Raw genomic sequence first — 20,942 nt, forward strand, 5'->3', positions numbered from 1 at the left:
TGGCTTAACCCAGAGTAGTCAACTTAAATAGTCGATCGTTATCATCTTAATTTCTATAAGTAACAACAACACAGTTCTAGTATACACTTTTTGGTTTATGTTTCTTCTCCTTCATTACAGGTCTTCGGCACAACAGAGCTCTCTGAAAAACCGATTATGTTACCCGCGTTCGTCGATCCCGCTCACTGTTTAACCTTTCACCTTACCCGCACCGGACGCGCGGTGGCCGATCGTATTGTGAATGTATTAGGCTATGATTGTCCAGATATTACATACAGTCCAGTATTGTATCCGATTACATCGATTCTGTTGCATTTCATGTCGGGTGAGTACGAGAAAAAAAAAATAAAAAAATGTGGCCAGATGCTTATAATGCAAATTTGTAAAGAGTGTTATGCCCAAAAAGAACTTCTTAGAAGTTTTTTTTTTTTAACAAAATGCCTACTCATTACAAAACTAAAAGATTTGCTTTACCGTTCCCTTCACATGTTTACCTTTTCTATTTTACTTTTGATTATCAACGGGGAGAGATTACTTAATTTATTAATTTATAAATGTAGTTTATAATTGTCCCCTTTTCCTTCTGGTTTTGTTGTTATTAATGTTCCTGTTTGCCATTCCAATTGTTTGTATAATTCACGTTTTCTGCGCATTTTGCACAGCTGCTCTTGGCTGTTGATGTTTATTTTGTCGTAACGTTAAAATTAGTATTACAAATATTTAACTGTTTAAAAATACTCTCCTCTATTTAGTTTGTACGATTTGTTTGTACGATACATGCAGTGTGTCTAAAGGCCGGAAAAATGTATTCTGTTAGTTGGGCGCTGTTTACAGTTTTATATTTATCACTTGACTGAAAGTTTACTCTTATTCTTTATACTTTTACTCCGTCCAAGATGGCAGTATTAGATTTTTGAACACAAATATTTGTATTTGTATTTTATATCTAAACCTTGGTGTGTGTTTTATCAATTGTTTATAATTTGTTTGAATTAGAGAGACTCCCACAGCTTGAAGAGAAGTTGTATAGGAAAATTAGTTTTACAGTCTAGCTCCTCTATAGCGAACTTCTCTAAAGCGAAGATCCCCAAGTTTTTTTAATCACACTTGCCAAACGTCATTTTCATAAATAGTGTCAAATTGATTTCGAGGCAAAATTGTTTTTGTTGTTTTAGCAGCATTGGCTGTCATTCGCTGTCATTCGCCCTCCCCGTCTAACTCATCCAGTCTGCTTCGTAAGTTGCGTACGGTTACCCTTGGTTGGACCCACAACGTTTCAGGTGTCGAATGGTTGGGCTCATTGGGCGTGCAGAGAGGTTCGTGGTGTTGTTCGGACCATTCCTCAGGCTAGGGATATGTCTACTATCTCCGCATCAATCGCGGTTCCGTAAGAGTTCAGCCTACTGCATCAAAGTCAGGCTTGGGATGCGGTGAATGTTGCGCATGCTCAGCTACATGCCGAGATGCCTCCTAACGTGGCGTGGTGGTATCGTTCTGTAACTTAGGTTATGGTTGAGGAGGTTTGTTATATAATAAGTTTTGACTCCCATAGCTGCGGGAAATAAGTAGGATTTATGAGTACGCATGTGTAGCCGTGTACAATGATAATAACACCATCGACAAAATTTTTTTCGCATACATACATAGTTGTAGAATGTATATGCATTGGTATATTGTATGGATATGTATATAAGAGCCCTGTTACACGATATGTATTTGCATATGTAAATGCTACTTTTTTGTATCTACTGGTATGTATTTACTACTATTAGAACGTATCAGAAAAGTAACATTTGTTAGGTACTCTACTCCCGGTGCATCTAGATAGATAATTAGTACTAACTTGTGAAATTGAATTCGATAAATTTTTTCGATACTGACCCGATCGATTTTAAAAGTGCTCAATATAAGTATGCGTTAAAAACGTTTGTCTTTATTATAATAAACTATAAAATCGGTAGGCCAAGTTTGAATATGAGCTTCGCGTCCATACGTAATAAGCGAGGGGTCACCTCCAAAAGCTATCTCTTTTTTAAAAAAAATCTTCGTAGATACAAATGTATGTATTCAATCGAGTTCAATTCAGGCATGACAAGTTTCATTTGTGGAGTAAGCCGGTTTTCAAGCAACTACTTTCCACTGAAGTGCAACTACTTTTATCAGTTAACATTTGTTGTTCTCCCATATAAAATCAGTATTAATTTACTTATCACTTGAGTTGTATTAGAAACATTTTTCCGCTGCCATTTTTGTGTGTTTTACTGAATAGCAAACACTTAAATGTTTTTTATTGGCACATCATTAAAATTTGCAATATGCATTTAAACCTTTAAACAGAGGGTAATATATGACCCATTGCTACTCCGGCTCCATGACGTTTGTGGTGCCTTCTTGCTGCGCTTCAGTGACACTTTTGCGATTATATTATTAGAGAGCTGCTTATTATTAATTAGCAATAATTGCATACAACTACATTGTTTACAAAACTTAAATGCCAAACACACACACACACATACTCGCTACACATTGTTTGTAACTTAGTAAATATGTAATCCCACAACTGCCTTTATTTGAACTGAGATTAGCGAACCATATTCTTCGCTCCGCGCTATTGCATATGATAATGAGAGCAACAACAACAACAACAACAACAACAACAACAACTGCAACCGATTGACCTCCACTATCGGGGAGGCTCCTTGTTGTTCAGTAAAATGTAGAATAATCGCCCCCATATTACTGGCGCCCGCCCCTTCCCTTCTGCGCTTTTGCTGCTTGTGGCCGCTGTAGGCTGAGATCGTCGATCGTCGTCGGTTGTTGTCTCGTTATCATAAAAGCATTCATGTGACTTTGTATGATTGTAGGTGTGTGTAGATATGTATGTGTTTATATTTGATGGCTTATTTGTTGATAGACGACAAGCGGTACACGGCTATGTTTATATGTATGTTGCTGCTGGCCAATTAAAGAGGCATTTCAATCAACAACGAGATATCAGCGCAAAACGAAAATAAAACAAGAAAAAACACAATTTCGTACAAGTGTTTTTATTTCGCTCAATACATTCATATGTATGCACATTAGGGTGGTCCAAAATAAGTGAAGTCGGAATTTTAATGCTATTTTTTTATATTTTGAAAAAATATTTAGAGGTCGCTCAAAGCGCTCGAAAGTTTTCCATGTATTTTATATTGGGAAAAACCTAGTCATAGATATGGTATATAAAATTTGAAAAGCAAAATTTTTCGATCGGAAAACTCGGGTTCTCTTCAGGAGACTTCCAATAACAATACTCAATTGTTTATTTAACCATTTTTAATACTACAGATTTTTAGTTTATCCACCCATTACATTTACTAGCATTTTCTGGGGGTTTTGGCGGACCTATAAAATATAGTTACTATACAAAAATGGTTAAATAAATATTTGAAAAGAAACAGAGTTTTCTGATCGAAAAATATTTATTTTCGAAAATTCTATACCATTTCTACCAAAAGTTGTGTTTTCCCCATATAAAATACATGGAAAACTTTGAGCGCTTGATTTCAAAATAAATAAAAGCGTTGTAAAAATAGGGTATATTTTTCGGTATAGAACAATACTAGGAACAATACATAAAATTCCGACTTACCTTTTTCTCATGCATTTCCGGACCACCCTAATGTACATACCCAGTACGGAAAGAAACTAGTATAAATATTGATGTTCAACCAGTTTTTACCCACAACAACTAATTGATGATCTGATTTTCTTCCTTGAAACGAACTATGTATTTATTTAACATGGCGATGCCCTAGGAAGCGGTCAATTATCCGACTCTGCATTTGATTTCAACTACATACCTTAAAATGCATTTGGCTTAAAGGCCTTCAAAGTCAGTATATTTCGTTTGAATACGCTTTCGTTTTGCACTTCACAGATGCTTTTTTATACTTCGCAGACACAAATTGCTTCTTAAAATGTGTAAGAATTTGGTTTGGGGTTAAAACGCCCTAAATTGAGTTTTCGGAAACCTAAAAATCATTCAAATGGTAGTCAGAGTTATAAATAAGCGATCCGAGTTCCGTATTTCATGTAAATCTGTGCAGCCCTGAAGAGAGGTCTCTCATAGTGTCGTTTTTTAATTTCATAAAATTTCAAAAAAAATTTAACTTGAAATAATAAACCTTATCGCACAAGTAAAAGCCAAGGTCTTTGACTTGACCTCTCATTTTTGAAAATCGAACGAACAGTGCAGCGCTGATGACCTCGACAAAAAATCCCTTCTCATACTATATGTTTATATATAGATTTAAAGTCAGTTGCTATATAAGCAGAAATAAGTTACTTTTTCTGAGGAAATTGGTTGAGCGATGCCGTACTGGGTATGTATTAATTTTTATTTACGCTTTGTCAATAACGAACAGATGTATTTCTAACAAATCTTCTCAAATGATTTGTACATTGCAATTATGTGTTGTGTGTGTGTGTGTGTGTGAATTTGTGAAACACCGGAAATATTTCGCCTAGAAAAGATCGGGGCTACGCGTCTGTTGACTGTTATTTATGGCTTTAGGTACTTTTTAAATCAAAAATTGTCTGCTTGTGATTATATTTTTTTTAGTATTTTCAAAATTTAATGAGTTTTAAATGCGACTACAATTACATTGCGGGCATTCACGCTTACAACGTGCTGAGAAGAATTTTGTAAAATTTCTTGCAATCAATTTGTTTATTTGTACGGATTCGCTTTCTGTTCGCGAGAGCAAAGCATAATTTAATTATGTACACATGAAAAAAATTGCTAAAACTTGTTCGATCGCATGCCTGCCTGCCTGACTGCCTGCCAAGTAGCATCCCCTTTGCTAATGGTGAAAATTGCCTTTGACTAGCCTGGAGAATTGAATTAAATTACATACGTTAATTGGTTCAACGATGTGACAACGAGGCTCGGATACGTTTTGCAACATGTTTACACATGTACTTACATACATACATAAAGGAAGGCACTTTGGACTTGCATATTGACATTTTTGATTTTCGCTAATATAATCAAACTGTCATGTCACAGCAATTAACACTTCGGATGTGTGGAAAGGTAAGTTGCTATCAACGTTCATACATACATACATATGTTGTACTTAGACAGCTATGTAGGGCTGCTGGTATATAACTGATGAATCATATGGAGCGAAGCTATTGCGATGCTGATTCAAAAATTCTACGACAAGCTAAGGATTCAGTGGGCTGCACCCTAGAATACGCTACAGTTGCCAGGGAACGGAAGGTTCTGATGGTCAGTGGGGGCTCTTCGCAAGCAAATTCCACTATCAATCTTATTGTTCAGGTTTGAGAAATCAGTAAGAATGCCAGTAGAGCTTGGATCCACGTCTATAGGATTTTCCCATTCGATTCTCTTCTGACTTTTGACATGAAAAAACAGTTTTTAAAGTAGAAGATTGGACTGGTATAATACAGTCCACGTGGACGTATAATGTGGCAGTGTTTTCGAGTGACTGAATCCAAGGTCCTGTCCTTCCGTTGCTGCTGGCCTAAAACCTGCCGCAAAGATCAAAAAATGTTGTTTGGGTTCATTTTTAAAGCCTTGCCNCCTATAAGTGGCCGACTCTATTTGGAAATGGTGGCTGAAAGGGCTGTATCTTATGATTCCTAGTAAAATGTATAGTTTTTGGTCTTGGCGTGATTAGTTTTATTTCGAGTAGACCCCAGTCAGCAGTTCACAAGACTGATCGTTTTGTTTGGCTTGATGTTTGACGAAGCTTACTCGATGCTATGAGTGCAATGACATCAATATTAGGTATGACCTTCAAGCCGGTAGTACTTATGTAGTCTCAGAAGAATTTCAGGTCTCAGAGTAGGGGAAGGGAACACCTGAGCGATACTTATCACTGCATATTTAGTAATGGATACGCCTACAACTTTGAGGAGATAGTTCTGAGAAGCCAGTTCTCTCAAGAATTACACCAGGAGCCGAACAATTTCTGTGATAAATCAAGTAAGTAAAATACATATCTGTGGACTTTTGACAAAGCAACTTCTCTCGAGTGAGGCCATTTTCTCTTCAAAGCAATAATTAATTGAGTTCTCGAATGATATTTTTATATTTAGCCATTAATAGGAGTGTTCAAGGTGATAACTTAATGGAAGTCAAATAAAAATGTCAAATTTTTAAATGCAAGTTTCTTACACAGAGGTTGTTTGGTCAAAAGTCCACAAATACCTATTCTTTGGTAATCAAAACGATGGCGCTACCAACATCCATACAAATTTTGACTCTTTTGTTGCTATTTTTTTTTTTTGCCAAACTTGAAGGCAAGAATTTATAAATATAATTAAGGTAATATAATTTTATTATCGGCCTTTGATGTTGATGTGAGTTGATGTAAAGTCAGTGACTAAAAAGCGAACACATCCACATCTGTACACAAACACCAATATTTTGGTATTAAATTTTGCAAATAAAAATTTGTCGGTCATTCACATTTACATTCTTCGGCGAACACCACCACCCCCACACCAATTTTCTCACGCCCATCGTGAACTGAATTTGTCCATTGCGAAAATTTGTAAAAAAAAAAAAAACGGATACGATAAACTTTACACAGATTTGATGTATGTATGTATGTCAATCAAAGTTGTGTGAAAATACCTGTTAGGTCGCCGCGTTGTTCCACCTGCACCTGTGAACGGCCGCATGTATGGGTACATATGTATATGTATTTGTGCGAATAAACAATTTAAATGAGCCGCAGCAGGCATCAAGAATGAAAACCGTTGCGAAATTTATGTAAATACAATTACAGATTGCACTCATACATTGTGGTTTTATGAACTCTTACATTTGCTTTTTTTGTGCTTTTTTTTTGTTTGTTTATTGTTGCGCTCGTAGAATCATTTATTGCGCAATTCAATTTGATGCACAATTTATGGACTCACTTATGAATATCGCACCTAATGTCCACCAATTGCGATGCGATCATCAGCATTAAAGTGGCACACTCGAGCTCCAACAGAGTTATAAATTTTGAATGATTAAAGTAGGCTTTGCTCAGCTACCAAGGAATCGCCGTTGGTGAATCGCACGGCAGCCTTTTGCAATTAATATGCAGTAAATGTGCATATCGAAAATGTTGTATGTGACGAGTGGGTGTGTCGTTTGTTCGGAATTAATTTGCAATCGAATTAGTAATGCATACCAAAGTAACAAAGTACATACTTACAGTGGCGAACAAAAGTATTGGCACACTGAATTTTTCGCAATTTATGCAAAGTTTTTTACTCTAATTTATTTTCGATAATTTTTTATAAAAATATAGTAAATTTTACACCCAAAAAACATAAAAACAAAATCTCTAAATTTCGTGAAAAACCCAGGAGAATTCATTAAATTTGCAACTTTTTATTCCGATTTTTTAGAAAAATTCTAGGTAAGCAGTCTTATAGCCCATTCAAATTTAGTATTACCAAAGATCAACACGTGTTTCTAGCAACTTGAAACTTGCACTTTGTTATAATAAATTTGAATGGGCTATAAAACTGCATACTTAGAATTTTTCTAGAAAATCTGAATAAAAATTGCAAATTAGTGTGCAAATTTAATGAATTTTCCGAGTTTCAAAGTTTGATTTTTAATAGTTCTGGTGTAGAATGAACAATATTTTTACAAAAAAAATTATCAAAAATAAATTAGATAAAAAAATTTGCATATATTGCGAAAAATTCCTGTGCCAATACTTTGTTCGGCACTGTACATACTGTGACTCAAAGAAATGTAATTTTTTTTTTTTTAAATATTTGTATTGTTTTTTGAGCTGAATATTTATTATTATTGTTGGGGATAGAGTACTGCGACCTTAAGGTCTATTGTGCCCGAACTGAATATTTAGAACATTTTTGAGCATGCAGTTTTATAGCCGATACAGTTCTAGTGTAATTGAGTGCGGCTAAAAAATCGCTTTGATTTTTGAGAAAAAGTGCAAAAAAAATCCGTCATAAAAAAAAAAGTATTTCTCCAAAATCAACGGAATTTTTTAGTCGTTTGAAACTTGCACTTCACCAAACTAAAATTGTATGGGCTATAAAACTGCATACCCAAAAAGTTCTACAAATTCAGATAAAAAAAAAAAAATAATTTTTGGTGAAAATTTGAAAAGTTTGAAACTGTGATTTATATGGTTTTGGTTAAAGCTTGGACGGTATTTTTTATTGAAAATAACAAAAAATATTTTGCTCCAAAAACAATACGAATATTTAAAAGAAATCACCACTTGGTCATTTGTTTGAGTCACTGTATGTGGGTAATGCATAGCATCTTACCAAAGTAGGCGCGCTGGTGAACGAAGTACATACATATCTACATAGTTTTTCAATACACACATACATACATATGTATGTATTTAAATGCATCTGAAAGCGGTTTTGTTCGCTTGCCACTGCAGTATAGGAAAATTTTCCGATTTGACAGATTATATTTACATAAATTTGCATAACAATCGGAACTGTTGTAATCCGCATTACGTGTAGTTGCATAAACAAAAAAAAATTAAATAACTATTCGATTTAACATGTGACGGGTGGGTATGCTGCAAGGCCTAGGTCTTTTTTTTGCTCTGTTTTCGACGTTGGTGAAGATAATTCAGGGATATTAGTTTTCCAAGCCCGAAGAGGGCTAACCTCTTGCCAATTTATTAAGCAGCATTTGCATGAGGCGATTTTTAGATACGATTTACACAGGCGATTTGTTTTAAGGCGATATGGAATAGCTTAGAAAATCGTCTCGAAAATCGCGCCGTGTAAATGCTGCTTTATAGGCCTTTTAGAAAAATTTACCCTTTGCCGATTCCATCACTTAACTAATAGTTGGTAAAAATTTGCCGTTAATTAACATTGCGAAGAAATCCGTCTGGGCCTTTGTACCTTTGTAATCCTTACTTAAAAGTTTGGTGACGTCAAAAAATTCTGTAAGCTTGTGTTTTAAAAAAATCCTACGAAAGCCTTAAGCAGCCGTTGTTTTTGATCTCTGAATATATGTACTTCGCCAATGCCTTTTTCGGTTAAAATCTAAGGTCCTGTCATTGGGTTCTCCGATCACATGACGCCGTAAATTGCTTAATATCTGTTTTTTTTTAATTTTTAATTTCAAGTTTCCTGTTTACCTAGCAACAAAAACTGTGTTTACACATTGAATTAGATTAATGTGCAAATAATAGTTATAAATTGGGAACAATAGCAGTGCAAACATGGCGAATCTTCGTGCAAACAAATACATACTTGCGTGCGTGCCTGCAAATGTAGTAAGACCTCAATTACTGATTACAAAATGCGCAATTATTGTAGGCACAATTGTAAATATCAAAATCAAATGATCATTGCTTATTGTACTACAATTCTAATAACAACAAAATAACAAGGGCAATAAAAAAACCATTCAGTCACGAGTAAATAAAGTTTACTTAATAACTAATAGAAATATTTGAGCAGCTAATAAAAAAAAGTCAAACATAAAATAGAAACCTAAAGCTGAGCATTAAAAAAGTAAAGCTTTATAAATATTATTGAAATAATTAGAAGATCTGATTTTTTACTGTTCGGGAAAAAATTAATGGCAAATAAAGTCCTGAGCAACTTTAATAATTACGTTACACTTTTGCTAAGTGATTGACCGAGCTTTTCCCCAATTTGTGGTGGTTGGTGTACGTCTTGATGTTGTTACAAAAACGGAGGGACCTACAGGTTTAGGCCGCCTCGGAATGGCAAATGGATTTTATGAGAAGCTTTTTCATGACAGAAATGCAAGTAGGAATGAAACGCTACCATGCAGGCATCGAAACTTTTACTTGGAAGCTTTTAGTATCGAAAGAAAGTATCGATACTTGAAAAATATCGGATCTAAAGTATCGATACCTACTCATATCGATTTGTTTTGGCTATGAAGGTATTAGCGTATGAACTAAATAAGTTAAATTTTTTTTTTTTTAAGTCATAAGTTGACGGTTATCTGGTTTGATCGAAAATGAGTTCAGCTCAGTACAAAAAATTCCAATTTTCGCTGGCCAATAAGCAGCCATGAAGAACAAGGCGGTTAGGAATAATAACAGTGGAGGAAAAATTGCCGAAGCCAAATCTGCCTTAGTACCGGATTTCGATACGAGTATTTGTACCTACTCAGTACTTGGTTCGAAAGTATCGATACTAAAATTACTTGGTATCGAACGAAACCACCACATTGCACTGCTGGGCCTACTTGCCACCATCAAATGAACTCAAATCGAGTGCAATTGTTTTTCTTGTGCTTGATCACCCGAATATTTAATAAACGCTTAGGTACATATTTTCCTTGATAAGCCTGTGATTTTGTTTTGATTGTGTTGACTGATAAGAATGTAAAGTAAGTTGCTTGACCTGACCGGCTCCTACCAGTTTTTGTTGACGGCAACAAAATGCATATATGTATGCGTGTGAATGCATGTAAATATGCGCGCTAGGAATGTGCTGATAAGCGGCCAGCTGTCAGTGAAATAGTCAGGCAGACAGACACTAATCAGCATCAATGTTTTGAATTATGGATGAATGCACTGAGGATAGTCTGGGGCTTTAGGGTGGGGGTCAATACATATATGTATGTATATAGATAGTGAACTATGCATCTCTCTCTAACTACAAAGTATACACATTGATAGGACGGATACATATGGAAGCAGAAAAATAATCTTTGCATAGAACATTTTTGTTACAGAAATTTTGAGGGTTTTTCAATTTTACTTAGAAACCCGTTACTACTATTTGCTTTCGCAGACCTTGTTTTCAAAGTTTCCCAACTAAATGCAGGTGCTCACATTTGAAGTGTTTACATTAAAAAAAAAAAAAAAAAAAAAAAAANTAATTATAAAATAATCAAATGATTGCTCTAAATATATGCAAGCGCGCTGATGTATACAGTTTTACAACAACACGCCGCCACCCCCATCAAACCTCTTTAAATTTTTCAATTTCGAGCGCATGCAAAAAAAGCCATATCCGCTTTTCGATTTGCTGTTTACACTCGCTCAAAACAGCAACTAAGTAAGTCATCAGCCAGTATTTCTATTTAAGTGAATTTGACGGTACATTTTCTATTTCAAGTCACCTACTAACTACTCCACAAACGAGCATAACGACGTTTTTTTCTTCGTTCGCTTGGGCCTCGTTTGCACCATAAATGCAATTATAAACTGAAGTGGAACTCAATTGCATGCCGAGGCATTGCTTGGTTGACAGTCAAACGCAGCAACAACCTGCCAGTCAGTGTCGCTGCAGAGCCACCATCTACAGTTGCGATAAAAATAATAGTACATGCAGTGGTCGAAAATATTATTTTTTTGTTATTTACTTTTTTTTTAATAGTAATAATCCCAACGAAAGGCAGGAGTTTGTTAAGTGTCGAGATCTAAAACTGTTCAGCTACAGAACTAAATTCATCAGCTGATTTTAAGTCGAAAAGCGAATCAGATATATGTACATATCAAACGTGCTGGAATGAGAGTTAAAATCCTAGTGTAAGCAAAAGAGTGGCTCGTGTAATTCAAAATTAGTTTTACAAGTTTTCAATAGGGGACACGGGAGGGAACAGTAATGTTAACTTCACCTAGAAGAAGCGGACTTGAAATTGAGCCTGCCAGTAATTTAACCAAAAAAAATTGTTCCAAGCATTTCCCCGCGACTGACAAGTATAGGAAGATTAATAAGTTTTACGCGGCTCGTATAAGGCGGAAGGTTGTATTGAGAATCCCAACGGAAATTTCTATCTTTCCCGAGTAAATTGGGTTCCAAACCACCGAACAATATTCCAGAATCGGTCTAGCTAATGTTGTAAACAGGGTTTAGTTATCTTTTTACCATCGTTTGACAAATGCAAGTACACCTTTATCCTTGTTGACTGTCGCATTAATGTGAAGATTAAAATTATGCTTAGGATCCATTGTGATTCCAAGGTCCACAAAATTGTATACCTGTTCCAGGTTATGGTTACCTATTGTATAAGAAACAGGCTGAACAGCTCTTCGCGAGAAGCAAATTTTTGTTACATTTCTTAAGATTTAGAGTTTCTTTTTTATTTTTAATGTAGTCCATTCTTTAGCGAAAATCGTGCAAACCCAGGTTTCGAACTGTACAATATTAAAAAAAAAAATAAATAAACTTCCGTAAAAATTTCAAATCCAGGTTTCAAACTATGCAATATTAAAAAAAAAAACTTCCGTAAAAATGTCGATCTTTTTATTGTATTCTAGTTTTTTTTTGTCACATTTGCTTCTATATAACGAATAAACACAATATCTTCGACAAAAAATTCTAAAAAATCAACGATGCATATATTAAAAAAAGTAGGTGCGTGGTGTTGCCCAATATCCACAAATTTCTTACAGCGAGGCAATGAGTAAAAGAGGGTTAAACCAAATAGTACGCGTAGCGTTCAAATCTGATGATTCCCCATACAGCTGATTTGCCATCTGACTTTTATACAGTTATTTTGTCCGCCACTGTACACAGTGCATGTATATATGTACATATGACTGAATGTGATCTAAAAAGGTTGACAGTCAACGAGCCCAGCTTATGGTTAGACTTTTTATTTGCAGTTCTCCTGGTTTCTCTCCATTACAGGCCCGCCCGCATCCCCCTTTTTCTTGCTGACTGACGACTTACGACGCGATCTGTCACAGCTGCATGAATTTGCCTCTTCTAGCGTCGTTGTACATCTACGACGTTGGTTGTGGTTTTTTGCTATTGTTTTTGTCATTGTTACTATTTTATTGATGTTGTACATATAAATGAGTGTAATAGGCGAGCGAGCGACGACATGACAACCTTGTAAATGAATTTTCTTGACCTATAGCTCACTGGCACCGGTGCAAATGTTGTTGTTAGTGTAAATTTTTCTTGTATTTGATCGGAATTTTTTGTTGTTGTTTGCCGGTTTGCAAAGCGCGAATTGATATAAGAACACAAGACACATGTATGTATGTATATGTACCTATACACAAATATGTATGTACGTAGATGACTTCAGGTGGGTGTGTGAATCTGTAGGGGGGAAGAAACAAGGGCCATAGTTGATCCACGAGACACCCCCTTGACAGAGGAAAAGGTGAGAGTAATGAAAATGTTATAAATAAATTGTCATATATATATTTTATACAAGTATACACATACATATGTATGTTAGTATACATTTGTGCACATTAATATATGAATTTATTTAGATATATCGCATAAGAGGTTTTAAGAGAGGTTTCCTGTTTATTATCTATGAGGCCGAAGTAAGTCAACAGTAAGTTTACAACAGAACTGAGACTTATGTAGACGGCGTACATTTCTCTGATAGGCGCCCTGTATGCACTTATGTAATAAAACCCGAACTCGGTTAGGTGTCGGCTTTAAAATCCCAATTTTTCAACTTCCCTCAATCCCAGGAAACACCATTTGGGTTCCAGGCCAAAGCGATACCTCCGAAAACTTCTAAGCTGGTGAACTGGCAAGACAGATCAATTTAGAGTGGTTGTAACCGGGCCAGATTTAGTATGTTGCTCTGGCTGTGGGGTGTCGTCTAATAGACTCAGCGAGCGTTGAGCGAAAACCTTGGAATGCAAGGTTGCTAAGACCCCTAGGACACCGGTAAATCGTAGGCGGCCTAAGGAGTTCTTAAAATGAAATAAGCTGCTGCGTCTCTCGATACTGATCTTAACTGACCATTGTGTCATCTTAAGCCCAAGTGAAATCAGCTCAACAACTGCGTTATTAGGCTCCAAAGAATGCTTGAAGCTCGATCTCTGTCTCACAATCGAGAAGCCTTCCGGAATAGGGATTAGCCACTTGCGGAGCATTGTTGTGAACTCGTAGCGATTTTCTACAATTAGTTCTTTTAAACCATGATGACTGACAAACGACAAGGTGGGTGGCTTCTTTGGGACAAGTTCTAGATTTGCTATGTTGGCTGAAGTGTTGATCTCACCTGCCGATTATCAGCAACAATTGAATGAAATATAAATCAGGGACCGAATAGTTATAAGTTTTATCGCAAAATGTTTGCACCATACAGTTATTAGATGAAAAACTGATAATATACAGTTCTTCTCCATCTGCATATCCATCTTCATCAATATCCTTCTTCGGCGAAATGCAAATTATTTCACATCTAATAACTGTTATCAAACAACTTGTTCGTTAATAGAAAATAGAAGAAGTTTTCCATTTCCATCGTTCCCCGAAACACTAAAAATTCGTTAAGAAGTCCTGCCTACATCCTACTATGCCTTATAAGTAAAGTTGTGAAGTTTTCGTATGGGAAAACGTATCTGCCGAATACAAAGTGCAATACTGTAATGAATCATGCAAAAAATTAATATTTAAGCGCTAATCAGCTAATTGATCACGATATTTGCTTGCCGAAAATTTCGACCGCTTACCAAACTAAATACAGCGGTTATACATACGTCAATATGCATAAAAGTATTAAGTAAATAATGTATAACTTATACATGCTTATATGTATGAAATTTGTGTATATTTATGTGCTTGTTGCATCGGTTCTCCCAACAAAATTCATCGATCATCAGCGATCGCACGACGCGTGCTGGCGCGCTCGCAAAAATGTCAGCCGCTTCGGGTGTGAACCTTTTACTTTAATGTTAATAAAAAAGTAAATATAAACAAAAATAATTAAACATAAATAGCAAAGGCGATTGTGGTCATAGGTTGGGTAGGTCCAAGTATAGTAATGAAAAATGCACTAAAACCCAAAATAAGGTTTAGCCACTAACGATTTTTTTTTTTTTTGGTTTTGGACATTACTCCGGACCCCAAATAGTCGGGGGGTTAGTAAAACACGCTATATTCGCATGATTCGCGCTCCAAGATACTAACACATGTGCACATATACAATAAAATTTCCAGATATTTTTTTCTTTTTTACACAAACTGCTATATATGTCTTCATAAAAAACTGGTGATCTATGTAGATACTTACGATGATTTCTTTTCTACCAAAAAGTTTTGCCTTTTGATTGCCCCTTTCTCTGTTCGTGTTCGATTCTAAACAAACGGAAAAGGGTAAGAAATTTGTGTGTTCGTTTCTTAAAATGTCGCACATTTTGCATCGGGGAAGGGCAACATTTTTTGGAAGAAATGAAATCACCATTAGTGTTTTCCAATGAGTTTTTCATTCGTTTTTTTTCGATTTCTATTGGAAATTAATATTATGTATATCCAATGCTCGTGCCGCTGTTGATTTATGTATGTACATAAGCTGATACCTATTATTCATCGAATATTTCTGGTTTCTTTGTATTTTCTTCATCTTTGTTTTTGTATCTCCTTTGATTTTGTCATTCTCTTTTCGCGCTTGGTCATTTTGCTTTTTGGCATCGGAAAATTTTCTTGTAAAAAATAAATAGCCTCTTGTTGATCACATTTCGTATCTTTGTTTGGCTTTATTCCAAAAATATTTTTAAATTCAAATATTTTGCAATCTACATACATACATATGTATGTACATGTATGTGTTTACGTATGATAATTTAGCTGCTTAAAAACAGTAATAAAAAGTTGTTGATATTCCGTACGCCTCGTTCAAATAGGTCAGTCGCAAATTTTTAGCCAGCTCAATGTCATATTGAAGTCGGAATTTTCACGTGTCAATAGGTGTGTGTGTGTGTGGAAATCTGCACATACAGATGCGATCTGTACATACAGATGCAACGAAATTCAAAATGATATTGTTTGCAAATTATGTTTATTTATTTATTTTCGATAATTTTAATTTAAAATATAATTCAATCTATAACAGAAACAACAATAATAAAATTTTCAAAGCTTGCACAAATTGCAAAAAAAAATTTTATCAAGCTTCAAAAAATTTTCCTCAAAATCTCAAAATTTTTAGTTAGAATATTTAGAAAATTTCCGGGTATGCAGTTTTGTAGCCCGTTAAATGCAAGTTAGAAGTCGGTAAAAGTTACCGTTGTTTTTTTTTTCATGTAAAAAAATTTTTATCATGTATTATATGGAAGAAAATGTATGCAGTTTTGTAGCCCGTTAAATGCAAGTTAGAAGTCGGTAAAAGTTACCGTTGTTTTTTTTTCATGGAAGAAAATGTACAACACACTCGACAAAAAAAAAAATTCTAAAAAAATCAACGGCGATTTTTAGCGACTTCTAACTTGCACTTTATTGAATGTGCTACAAAACTGCATACCCGAAAATTTCTACTTTAAACGACGATATGTGTCTTTTTGGCTAATATATGCGGCTGGTCAGGCAATGCTTATCCTGTGCACGCGTGACGTTTAAAATTATTGGGTAAAAAAAATGTTAATGGGCACTTATATATCGTCGTTTAAAGTACAAAACCGCGTATCAACAAAATGCAAAACCGTGTATGTGAGGTTGCACAAATTATTTTCTAGAGTGTAAAAACACTCATATTTCAAAATAATTCTCTTTTTTATAAAGTAATCGAATTTCCGGCTAGTTAATTTCAGAACGAATGACGATATGTATATATGTATCGGTGAATCATAAAAATTCTCGACTTTAGTTCTTCATTTTCTGCTGTCGCATTCTAGGAACTATTCATGGTGGAATAATAACAAGGTGTTGTCAGTTACTTAACCTCACTTTTTCGGCAGGTCTATTCCGGTCAGGCATTTTAAAGTAGTAGAAAAGGTATTAATTATTTACTACTTTTAATCCGTTGGTGCATACTATTTCAAATTAAATGTAGAAAAATGTTTAATTACAGGCTTATAAGCCAGGGCATGAAAAGTGATAGCTATTTCGGAAATCACCACATTTCCTCATCAGACTTCTTTCATTAGGCTTCGAACCGACGATCCCACTGACTCAGCCAGTTGCCTACGCACTGTGCTAAGTCCGAAATAGCTATCACTTCTACAATTTTTTCAAATTATTGTTGCTTTTCCACAATAAGTTTTTCATTAAAAAGGGCCTCGAGCTCAATAAAAATTGTTGAATATAAATCCATCAATTTCAAATATTAATATCGTTCTGAAAACACCAAGTGCTTTAAAAATCGCGATACAACGAATTACTAAAATGGAATATTTTAGATACTATTTCCCAACGAATAGTAGTATAAAAATAAAGATCGGCAGCACTGAAAATAAGCATGCCGATCTTGTCAAAATTACAACAAACACGTCGCTACTGACAACACCGTGCTATTATTCCACCATGGGAACTATTATGCGAAGTGCTCAGGGGCATACAGTCTTCATTCAGGGCTTAGTATCCGAGACCTACTCCAATACAATGTTATAACTGAGTAATGCTGCTACTAGAGCCGCCGCCCTCCATCCCTCTATTCTTTATTTAGTTTCTAATAGGCTAATCTATTTCATTTCTACATTATTTATCAGGTATGATTTTTTCATTCCAGAGGAAGAAGCGTATCATTGCTTAGCGGCACTTGTGGGCAGCAAGGATAAAGTATTTATAAAGCAAACCAAACTACAGCATGAAGTCACCTGGAAAACGGTGATGCAAATTGCCAAAAAGCACAGCGTAAGTGTAAAAAAAAANTAGGGGACTGAGGTGAGTGTGTGTAACTAACATTCGAATGAAAAGAAATTATTTAATCGAATTTTGTACTTCTTCCTATTGCAGTTCCACATATATCTCTAGAATATTTATGAAGACTGAAATGATACTAAAGAGCCGTTCCGTATTGAATAGCGGGTCGAAGCAATTAGTTAAGTCGCGATCCAGTGATAATTTGCCATCGAGTCAATCACAAGTCAATATACAAATGATGTCGCACACATTGACCATACGTGAGGTGAGTTGCCGAGCGCATGCTTGTTGAAAAAATACAACTAATAAACTTAGAAATTCAAAAACTATACTAAATAAAAATTTAGGAGCTATTAAGGAGCAAAAAAAAAAAACAAAATCCCAAGAATCTGAATTTAACAGAAACAACTAAAAATTTCTTTATATTTCATTTCCAAAACAATTATTTTCAAGCCATTAACTTTCGAATCCTTTAACAAGCTTTTCTCAATGCTGAGGAATTGCATAAAGTATTACTCTTACCCCTTTCCTTATTTCCATTTGCCATTTGCCATTTGCCATTTCTCTTTTATTTATTTTTTTTTCGATCAAAACAATCTCGACTATGCTTTTAGTACACTTTTCGCTACTCTTATTAAATTGTTCCTACCCATTGTAGCTGTTTTTGCATATCCTCTAGTTTGTTTACACATTCGCCTCTTTCATTTGGGTATTTAGAAAAACTACTTGAATTGTTTTTCTTTCATAAGCAAGCATAAGCTTTTATATTCAGCTTAGTATAATTTTAAGCTGCGTTAATAATTAGAAAATTAAATGTTAAGTAAGCTTAAGTTTAGACATTAATCAAACTTAGTTAAATATGTGCGCACAATGGGCTTAAATGAGATGTAGCAATATGCATTTTGATATGTTCCTTCCATCCTGAATTGTATACGCGGGTATTATTTCCCCAGAGTAAAAAATTTTTTATTGGCTGGCCATACGATAAAAAATAATGTGGAAAAAATTTCACATTCTGGCCAGTCAGTAGTTTTAGAATTTTTGATATGATTTCACGGCGCAACGCTGCGGGTTTAAGCCATGAGTAGTTCTACTGGCTCTGCTGGATGATGCAAGATGACAGCAGCAGGCATAAGCTTAACATGCGAGGCTTAACATTTGAGGAATTGAAATTTCCCTTTTGAAAATTCCCAGTAATGCCTTATGTTCAACCGCAACGTCCCTAATTTATATCTGACTAGGATGACAGATGATAACAAAAAAAAATGACGCTAATTTTACTTTAAAAACAAGGTTAGGTATAGCACTTTTATGGCGAAAAATTTAACAACACCTCTACCAATTCCAGTGAATAGTACTCATTTAATTAATTTTGTAAATTGTTTCATTCAAAGCTTCGCATTCGGCCATGAGGGGCCTTTTCCTGATCTCTTAAAGCGATAGGCCTTCCGTGCTCGCCGCAATACCAATTTAACTTTGCTCCATACACACCGCGACACGCGTGATTTCTTAAAGAAAAAACTTCTCGTCAGCTTCCGAATAGTAGAGTTATTGGAAGGTCTTGATTTATAAGATTTCCACATTTTGCTGACTGTTTAAATGTTAATCTTGGCTGCTTGAGTTTCCAAATATTAGTCGCATTAGTCAAACATTTCCAGGTAGAAATCGACTGCTGAATGGATGATCGACCTATCTCGACAGCCAGTTCGAAAACGCCCTATCTAAAAAAACTTTTCAAGAACGCCCTATTTCAGAGTTTTATTGAAAAACACCCTATCTCAGAATTCGGTTCAAAAACGCCCTATCTTACTTCAAAATGTATTAAAAATGTGCTGACATAGGGCGTTTTTGAATCGGCAGCTGAGATAGGGCGTTTTTGAAACGAATTCTGAAATAGGGCGTTCTTGAAAAGTTTTTTGAGATAGGGCGTTTTCGTACTGGCTGCCGAGATAGGTCGATCTTCCACTCAGCAGTCGAAATTAAACATTTCTATAAAATATTTTTTTTTTCTAAGACTATAATAAAATGATGATGGAAATGCCAAGTAAAGTCAAGTCCTTCTCCACTTGGTCTTTCCACTTGGTCTTCCTCTGCTACCACCGGCCAAATTTCCACTAGGCATTGAAATCACAAAAACTGTATGCCATTTAAAAAAATGCCATGTGGAAATGAACTTAATGACTATTTTTTTTTTTAGCGTAATAACGTGATTATTTTTTAATGCCCAACCTTGTCATATGTCATTTTTGCCATTTAATGCCTAGTGGAAATCCACCATTATAGAAAATGTAGCATTTAAAAAAAAAACAGAAAATGGCCACGAATCCATACTTAAAATCCGAGGCTAGAGCAAAAATATAATTGATTAATCTAGCCTCAGAAACACTGCCCAAAAACTCTTTAATATTACTAAAACAACAATAACAGCCACTATTAATTACCTATCAGAGCTAATTACGATCTTGGACTCACAGTGGCCTCGAACCAAATGCAATGGGCAGATCGGTAATATTTGCTATGGTAATATATAACTTTAGACAAATAAATTGTGACGCTAGCATCAGTTCTAATCCCCCATTTTTATTTCTTCCAAAGTGATTTCTAATTTCGGAAAGCAATCTCTGCCCAGTAAACTCCGGCCACTACCTGGAAATTGCGGTGCATGCCGCTCTCGAATCAACACCAAAAAGCATTCTAGCCCACTCTCTTAAACTAGCTTTTCCTGTAATTCTCCCCATATCGGCTTTTGCTCTTCTCAAAAACCTTCTATTTACTTGTGCGCACATACATTTGTATTTTGTTCAGCTTTAGTTTTAATCAACACTTAGTTTAAGAAAAACATTAAGAAAGAGCAATACTGATTTACATATATATATATAGATACACAATAGCAACGACAACAACACCCATAACAAGTATCGTATTAAAATTTGATTTTTATCTTGTTTTTTCATTTCATTTACTTTCTCTCATATGTAACTCTCTCTCTCACGCGACTCGCAACTCGCAAAATGCCGAAATGTGCATTCAAACATTTTAGCGATTGTACACCGAGACCTGTCGCAATTTGGTATGGGACACTCAAAATAACTTTTTATTATCAAAACATACAGATTCGAATTTTGTAAAAAAAAAACCAACACAAAAAACAAACGTAATCTTAGTTTTTAAGTGCTGCTAAAAGTGCAAATGCAAAGCTGGTTCTACTACTTGTTGTATGCTACATTTATTTAATTATTTTTTTTTGAGTTGGATTGCAATTTCAGTTTTTAAAATTTTCTGTTTATGTTTGCCTTTGAGTTTTGTTTTGTGGCCGTTTTGGTTGTTCCTTCTGCTGGCTTGTTTGCTTGCGATGATTTGTCGGTGTTGCAGCTTTG

The 20,942-nt window shown here is 35.2% G+C and overlaps 1 pseudogene; it reads left to right on the forward strand.

The window, feature by feature from the left end:
- LOC108366891 (TBC1 domain family member 24-like) overlaps positions 1-20,846 on the forward strand; it is a 73,534-nt pseudogene extending 52,688 nt beyond the window's left edge.
- Positions 20,847-20,942: the final 96 nt, after the last annotated feature.

Source organism: Rhagoletis zephyria, unplaced genomic scaffold (assembly GCF_001687245.7).
Source record: "Rhagoletis zephyria isolate East Lansing unplaced genomic scaffold, Rhagoletis_zephyria_1.1 Rzeph_scaffold_02433, whole genome shotgun sequence".
NCBI lineage: Eukaryota > Metazoa > Arthropoda > Insecta > Diptera > Tephritidae > Rhagoletis > Rhagoletis zephyria.